This window comes from Chenopodium album, chromosome 9 (assembly GCF_948465745.1).
Source record: "Chenopodium album chromosome 9, dcCheAlbu1.1, whole genome shotgun sequence".
Classification (NCBI taxonomy): Eukaryota; Viridiplantae; Streptophyta; class Magnoliopsida; order Caryophyllales; family Amaranthaceae; genus Chenopodium; species Chenopodium album.
Window position 1 is genome coordinate 17,172,791 of NC_137842.1, and position 8,848 is coordinate 17,181,638.

At 35.1% G+C, this 8,848-nt stretch overlaps 1 non-coding gene across 1 annotated transcript; it reads right to left on the reverse strand.

The window, feature by feature from the left end:
• Window positions 1-8,492: 8,492 nt before the first annotated feature.
• LOC145560958 (small nucleolar RNA R71) lies at window positions 8,493-8,599 on the reverse strand. Its single transcript, XR_014093547.1, has one exon. It is a non-coding gene; the product is annotated as a small nucleolar RNA R71 (small nucleolar RNA).
• Between the last annotated feature and the right edge of the window lie 249 nt (window positions 8,600-8,848).

Below are 8,848 nucleotides of genomic sequence, written 5' to 3' on the forward strand. Positions count from 1 at the left end.
GCAGAGCCGCCCGTTGGCATACACCCTCAAGGGTGTAGACATCTACTTTTGGCCTCCTATCCCCACAAGAAGTGATATGACGATAAATAAAACCATCTTCGCGTTGGATCAACGTAAAGAATACTTATGGATAACTGATTGAATCACAAGGACACAAAAATGACTAGCCTAACCCAAGAACAAATAAGGTTTAATTAATTAATTCCGATCATAATTAGGCTTAAGCCCGAGGTTAAAACCTAATTATGACGGATTTATAGGCGCCTAGATTAAAAAATTAATGTTGTCGTAGAAAAATCTGCGCGCATCTCGATGAGTCGCGCTGGTCTGGTGCGCGCAACCTAATCAGTTGCACGCAATATCCAGCACAACTGCTAGCGATGCGCTTGCAAAAGATTCAGATTTCATAAAAATATAAAATCGAATCTTACCATAATACCGCGCTCAAGGTCATCAATTGCGCTGCCCAAAGCAGCGCATCTCAATGACTTGGGCTGGCTGTCGTGCGCAACCCATTCAGATGCGCTGACAGGCTAAAGTCGTATCACCCAATAAAAAGTAATTCCTAAATCCTCTAACTAATGCAGATAGGGAAGTAGGGTCGAATCCACAGGGAAACTGGTATTTCTATTCCTAATTAATTAAAGCAATCTAAATTATTAAGTGACAATTTAATATTTTGGAAGGGGAACTAAACTACGAAGATCAAGGGTAGAGAAAATCAAGGAATAAAGGCCTAGGGAATAGGTTCACCAATAAACAATATTCTAGGGTAAAACATAACAATCGATCATCAATGCATCAATTAATCAGATCATAAAGGGCTCTCGCTACTTATTACAATCACAGAATTAGTTTAGCGGTATTAAATCTCATCTCTCGAATCTCGACTTAACCATTTATAAATTAACCTGCCTATTGAAACTAAGCCTAAATATCAATTCTCATCTCTTGAATCTCGAATTAATATTTCTAAACTCATACATAAAAGACCAGCGCTAATCTAGCTGCAGAGCATTAAACCAATCAATAGGAAATTAATCTAGCATTGACAATCAACAACAATAAATTACCCCTTCATATTATTTATGGATCCCCATAAACCCTTGAAAGAAAACTACTCAAACATAATTAAATCTAAACTAAACAAAAAAATTAAACAAGTCATGATGAAAGAAATAAAATAAATAACTGAGATTAAAGAAGAAGAAATCGTTACCAAAGTAATCGGAATTAAAGAGTTGAATTAAGAAAAAGGTAAAGAACAAAGTTGTAAAGAGAGAAAATAATCTAAAAACTAAGTAGAGAGAGAAATTCTAAGGGAAGAAATAATAGAAGTAAAAAGAGAGAGGCTAAACTTGCTTAACAAAAACGTATTTATATTAAGCAAGAAAAATCATAAATTAAAACAAACTAAACGACGCTTAAAAACTTCATCAGGGACACGCGCCCGGTCGGGCCCGCTTTTTTTCCATCATGGGCGTCTCTCTCGCCCGACCGGGCGCGAGACAGGGCGAAGGATGTTCTGCCCCGCCCGGCCGGGCGCACCTTCAGGCGGAGCCTATTTTGGCCGGGCCACACTCTTTTGCAACTTGGACTTCTCGATTGGGCTCCAATCTGGATTTCCTCTTCGGGTCTTGAATACTTGGTCCAAATGCCTCGGTATCACATAAAGGCTAGATTATGATTAAAAACAAAAAAGAACATTTTTAATATGCGTGCACGAAAAAGGGAGAAGAAGATGGGAGAGTGCTCGGCGCCACCTCCCCGCGGTTACAACTGCTACCACACTGTTCTGGCGGCTGGTGGCGACCGGTTGTTGTAATACCCCGTATTTTTATGTATTTTTATAAAGTATTTAAGTATTAATAAAATGTATTGTCAAGGGCTCAAGTATTTTAATTAAATGTTTTAAAGGGTTAAAGTATTTTAAATATAAAGTTTTATAAAATTAAAATATGTTTTGGGCCAAACGTTTATTAATTATTGGGCAATGTAAATTATTCCTACATACTCTTATTGGAATAACTCATTCCAAAACCCATAACTTAATCCTTATCCCATAACTCAAGCCCACATTTTTATAAGCCCAAATTTAACCCTACACTCTCTACTCTATAAATACCCCATGAATCCCCAAAAAAAATTTCCACACAAAAAGGTTAGTCTTATTTTCTCTCTCCTTTGTTTTATTAATTTGTGTAATTATAATTATTGATTTATGGGTTTTGATTTTATTGTTTGAAATTAATTTAATTAGTATCAAATTGTATTTTGATGATTAAACTTTATAATTTTCAGATTTTGTAAATTTTATAACCTAGGGTTTTTAATTATTGAAAATCATGATTTTAGGGTTTTTATGAATAATTGATTTAGGGCTTTTATAGTAATGATGTTTTGAAATTTTGGTGATTATAACTAATTATTAGTTTAACTTAATTCCAGATTATTTTGAACACGTAAATTCATGTTTTAATTATTAGATTTCTGTTCGTTAATATTAATCCCGTTTTAATCCCGATTAGGTTCTGAACTCCTCCGATTTTGATAAAAAAAAAAAAATAGTGTTTTTCGTGTGGAAACAACGTTTTAAGAAAGACTCACTACCTTTGGTAGTGAGCACCATCATCTTGTGGCCAAATTCAGCCTCTAAATATGATTTTCGGACAGTTTTTGATTTTTAACGAAGTTTTTTTTATGCTTTAAATTTTATCCTTGAGTTTAAAGGGTAAGAGATAATTTAATGTTTCTATGGATAATTTAAGTATAAAGATGTATTTTGATGAAGTTTTAAAGGATTTTTTATTAGTTTAAAATGTTGGAATTTTATTTAAAGTAGTATAATTGTGATTTTTAATAAAAGGGTGTGATTATCCATTAAAAAAGAGTTTAATTAGGGGTTTTAAAATAATTTTCAGATTATTATAAGTTATTTAAAGTGCGTTTAAGTTGCTGGAAATTATGTATACAAGGGTAATTAATATAGTATTATTGTCCCTTTCTGTAGGAGACTTGGTTCGAGAATTGTTGTAGAGTACTCGGTTATTTTAAGAGCTTATTTGAAGTACGTTCGCGTACTTAGCATATTTTGATGATGTAGAATCATGCTAGGCTTGATTTCAATCAATTACAAGTAGTATCATGCTAAGGTTTATGTATGGAATTGTGAATTAATGGTGTTGGTGATTGAATTGTAAAACATGAATTATTTGTGATGGTTTATGGATTGGAAAATTATATTTTGGGCATGTTGTGTTTGAACCACACTTTTATTTATGGCATGTTAGAATGCATGATTAATAAAACTACATGTTTAATTATGTTAGGAATATTGAAAAGGAATTTTATTATGGTTCAAATAATTTTTATTGATGCTTTAAGCATGAGGAAGGAGCTATATAAGTGTCTATGTACACGAGGAATAAATTGTATGTTGGTGCCTTTGTGCACTTAAGGTGTTTTTAACACCGAGGGATAGGATTTTTGGCGCTTTATGCGTTTAAGGTGTCTTTGACACTGAGGTAGAATTAAAAGGGGTTCAACATTAAATAATATGTGGTCACTAATTATTCAAGAATTAAATTGGTATGTTTGGTTGATTGAATAATTATTGTTGATTGATTTATTACACTTTGAGAGTCATCACCAAGTCCAATAACGCGTAAATAACGTAAAGTGAAAGAGATTACGCACCAAAACTCTTGGAACGTATATACCTTGAGTATGAACAATGGGGGGAGTTATGGGGTTTTATATTTAACCATAACTTCTAATGGAGTACAGGACGCTGTAAATTTTTATTTATTATTATGCGCAGGAATTCCGCCACCTTTGAGTGGTTTTGTCGCTGGCACGGTTAGCTCCCGTGTCAGTTAACCTCAATTTATTTGGGGGAGGTATAGTTGGAAACCCGTTCGATGCGTAATCAACGCTAAATGAATTATTTAGTGTCTAGTTAATGTGTCTTGTTGATTGTTGTGTGTGCTTGTAAACAGGTGCAATGAGGTAAGTGTGTGTTGATAGGTGAAAGCATGTTAATGTGTTTAATTACGCTTATGTACTCAGCTTTGCTGATTGTGTGTGTTTGTGTGTTTGGCCATGTCTTTACTTTGGCCCTACGACGACCCATTTTCTAATGGCGAGTAGTGGGGACAAGTAGAGAGGAGGTTTTCAGGTGATGAAGCATATTTATGAATGGGCATGAGTGAAGAGCGAAGCATGCTAGTTTCTATAACTATATGATGTGTTTAATGCTTTAATTATTTATGATATTATTATCATGCATGACTAACGCAAAAGTTTTAAAGTTAGTTTGGTTTTAATAAGGGCCTACAATGGTTCCAAGTTGTAGGATGGTTTTATTTTACTTCGTTTGACTTTGGTTTTGACTTTACTTTCGTTAGTTGACTTTTCAAGTTGATTTGTTTTGAATGGTTTTGAAATTAGTCTTCCGCTGTGTGTCTTTGATGGTTGCCTTAGTCGTTTTCACGATGGCGGTAATATCCTAGATATTCCTATTTAAATTTTTAAACAGGGCAAAACAGGTATTTTAAAAGAAAGGAATTTCTAGGGTGTTACAGTTGTGGGGGGTGGTGGCAACTGGCCACTTGTGGTGGTGTGCGATGGTGTAAAAAAAAGGGGGAAGGGGAAAATAAGAGAAAGAGAAAGAGAAAATAAGAGGAGAGAGAAAAAATTACCCATGGGTATTATCCACCTTAGGCAAAGTTTGATTTTGCTCATATGATGAGTATTTATACTAGGGGTGAGTATAATAAGGTACCCTGTAAAAATTCCAGGAATCGGAACCGAAACCTGTTGCAACAGGTTCCTCAAAATGGGAACCGGAATCGAAACCTGTTGAACAGGTTCCTGAAAATTGGGAACCGGAAGCGGAACCGGAACCTACAGGTTCCGGTTCCGATTCAGGGTACCTTATGTTATAATGTACTCACTAACTTTTTCGCGGATTTTATAATTAAAAACTGGTTGGTCACTAATTTATAATGTTTGCAACTTGCAAATATGACAAACTAATAGTAGTTGTCTAACAAATTATTTTTATAATTGTAATTTTGATATTTATTATTTTAAAATTGAGTAAGAATTTGTATAATTTGAAATTAAGTGATACTTTTATCAGGTACATGGTACCCTACAGGTTCCGGTTCTAAAAAATTGAGAACCTGAACCGGAACCTATTATAACAGGTTCTCCAGTTTGCTACCCGGAACCGGAACCTCTTGTACAGGTTCCGGTTCCGGAACCTGCGGTTCCTAACAGGTTCCGGTTCCAATTTAGGGTACCCTGATTTTTTGCTCACCCCTAATTTATACTCACTCTCAACAACCTTCCTACTTAAAACTCTTTTCATGCCTTTAAATCTTTAATGATCCATTTCTTATTCCAACTACTATTTGACTTTCCTTTAAATACCTTTGACTTTAAAAAATTAACTTTATTATAAAATTACAGGCCCCATTATTTTCAAATTATAAAATAAAGTATTTCAAAATTATTAAATAAATAAATTGGGCTTTTAATAAAATTATTTAAATTAATAAAACCTCATAAATTATTCATTTCACTTATTTAAATACTTCAAGAAATACTTATTTAAATTAAAAATAAGTATAAAAATATGGGCTATTACATAAACCATTTCATTACTTTGTTAATTCATCCAACAAGTACAAAGTATTACAAGTTAAACTAGATTAGATGACTATTTTTAAGTGCTAAAACAACCTTAATTCAAACTATTGCCCAATTAAACTAGATTAGGCCACTAATTTTACCATGATCAAACTAAGCAGCGTATACATCACACACAAACTAACATAGTCACTCCTATGTTGTAATCGGATTCATTCCCTCTCTTCTTAAACTTCAACTTCAATTTGTCAACTTCTTCCTTCAACCTCTTCTTCTCATTCCCTATACACAACACAACCTTGTGTGCATAACACTGACTTCCTCTTTTAGAAGTTGTTTTTTAGATAGAATTAGGTTTAGTACATCTCGTTGCCAATTTGTCATATCTTCATCAACCCAGCGAAAGAATTAGCCACCCCCTTTAGTTTGTATATGGGCTGTAAAACTTACAAGCTTCAAATCTTCGACTGAGTTTTCACGAGTCAAGTATTAACCTTGCAATTGGGACAACACAATGATATGTCCGTTTTATATAATGTTTTACCCCCGTCCCTTGGTCGTTATTAGTAGTGTTTTTGGCTCTTTCGGGCCACTTTCATTACTAATTTGTGTGTTCTAGTGTTTTCGTAGTTTTAGTTGTATTTTACAGGAAATTGTACTCTTGGAGCATTTTCCCGGGCTTTATGGATCAACTACGGAAGCTAGAAGGACACGACCACTTTTGGAGCCCAGGATCGGTGAGAGCCGGTGATTAAGGGCTCGGTAATTGGGATCCCGAGGCATTTGGACCAAGTATTCGAGAACCGAGAGGAAATCCGAATTGGGCCGAGAAATCTAGCCCAATCGAAGTCCAAGCCTCAAGGGGAGCAAAGACCCGATCGGGCAACCTCTAGCCCAATCGGGCGCGACAAACCATAGTGTTGTGCATGCTAAGGCGCGCCCGATCGTGCGAGCATCCAGCACGATCGGGCGATGCTGCTTGGGAAGAACGCGAAGAAAAAGGCGCGCCCGATCGGGCGCGCGTTTTTAGAAGACTTGATGATGTTTAGTTTTAATTCTTGTTTTAGAAAATGTTTAAATACGATTTTGTACAGAATTATTAGATCACCTTCTTCTTTCTTAGACTTTCTCTCTCTACTTAGGATCTTTTCTCTCCCTTAACTCTTCTCTCAACTCTTGTTCTTGATTATTTCCATTAATACAGATTAGTTTGGTAACAATTTCTCTTCTCTTAATCTTATTTCCCTTCATCATGACTTATTTTATTGCTTTGATTTGTTTAGTTTTTAATATGTGTGAGTAGTTTTATTTCTAGGGTTTATGGGGATCCATAAATAATATGAAGGGGTAAATTGTTGTTCTTAATTATCAATGCTAAATTAATTTCCTATTGATTGATTTAATGCTCTGTGACTAGATTTGCGCAGATCTTTTATGCATGAGTTTGACAACATTGATTCGAGATTCGACAGATGAGAATTAATGTTTAGGTCTAGTTTTAATAGGCATATTAATTTATAAATGGTTAAGTCGAGATTCGAGAGATGAGATTTAATACTGGTAAATTAATTGTGTGATTGTAATACGTAGCGAAAACCCTTTACAATCTGGTTAATTGATGCATTGATGATTGACTATTATTGATTATTGGTATTGCATGATAATTTCTTATTGAATTGTTTTAACGTTTTACAATTGCGGTTTGTAAAAGTATAGCAATATTGAATTGATGAATCGAGCAGATGTTAATTTGATATTAAAGGCTATTTTCAATAAGAACTTAGATCTAGTAAATTGCGAGAGCCTGTTAGATCTATGTTGATTAATAAATTGCGAGAGCCTGTTAATCGTGTTATTTATGCAATTTCAATGATTGATTACTATGTTTTACCCTGGAGTATTATTTATTGGTGAACCTATGCCCTAGATCCTTTTATATATTATTTTCTCCCTACTCTTAATCTTCGTAGTTTAGTTTCCTTTGATTACAACATATTGGTTACTTTATAATCGGGATTATATTAATTAATTAAGAATAGAAAGACTCGTTTCTCTGTGGATTCGACCCTACTTCCCTATCTACGTTAGTTAGAGGATTTAGGTATTTACTTTTGATTAGGGGATACGACTTTACCCTGTCAAAATTTGGCGCCGTTGCCGGGGAAACGGTTTTATTTTTATTTCTGATTGTTTTTGTAGTCTAGATTATTTCCCTTTTGTCTCAGAGAGCGTTAGTTCTCTGAGACAAATCTCATATTTGCTTCTAGATTTTGTTTATGCCCAGGTGTTCCAGATCAGGTTACATCCCATTCGATCCTGAGATCGAACGTTCCTTCCATAGACAGAAAAATCTCTACAAGCAAATCCTGGCGGATTCTGGTGATAATAACAATAATCACCGAAATCCTCCAACTGGTTCTAGCGATTCAGAGACATCATCAGACGCGGAATCAGAGATGACGGCTCCAAAGAAGCTTAGTGATTATTCACAACCAAAGCTTACGGATTTTCCACATCTCACCCCTACTCCGGCTCTTGATGGGGTTCAATTTGAAATCAAACCTCAATTTATAACGATGATAGAGAGGAAGCAATTTAGTGGAGCCAAGGGTGAGGACCCGAATCTTCACATTGCCGACTATTGTCAATATTGCAACACCATCAGGCAAGCCGGGGTCACTCAAGACCAAATCAGGGAGATTCTCTTTCCCTTCTCTTTAACTGGAAAAGCTAAATTGTGGTTTAATGGCTTAAATAGAACTACACTTGGTATAACTGACTGGGAAACTCTTGTTTTGAATTTCTATAACAAGTATTATCCTGCAGAGAGAACAGCAGTACTACGGAGTGCGATCCAGAACTTTGCCCAAGAAGCCGATGAATCTTTATATGAGGCTTGGGAGAGGTTCAAGGACTTACAAAGAGAATGCCCTCACCATAATTTAGCGTAATGGAAGTTAATCCAAGCCTTTTATAACGGCATTGGAAATTCTTCTAGAATAATTTTAGACTTTGCAGCTAGTGGGAGATTTATGAATCTTAATGTTGATGATGCAGGTCAGGTTATTGAAGATATGGCGATACACAATTCCCAATATGGGAATCCTAGAGGATTTGCTAACAAGGGGAAGCATAGTGTCGACTCTGTATCCTTTTTGCAAGCCCAACTAACCTCTATTTGCCAAAAATTAGA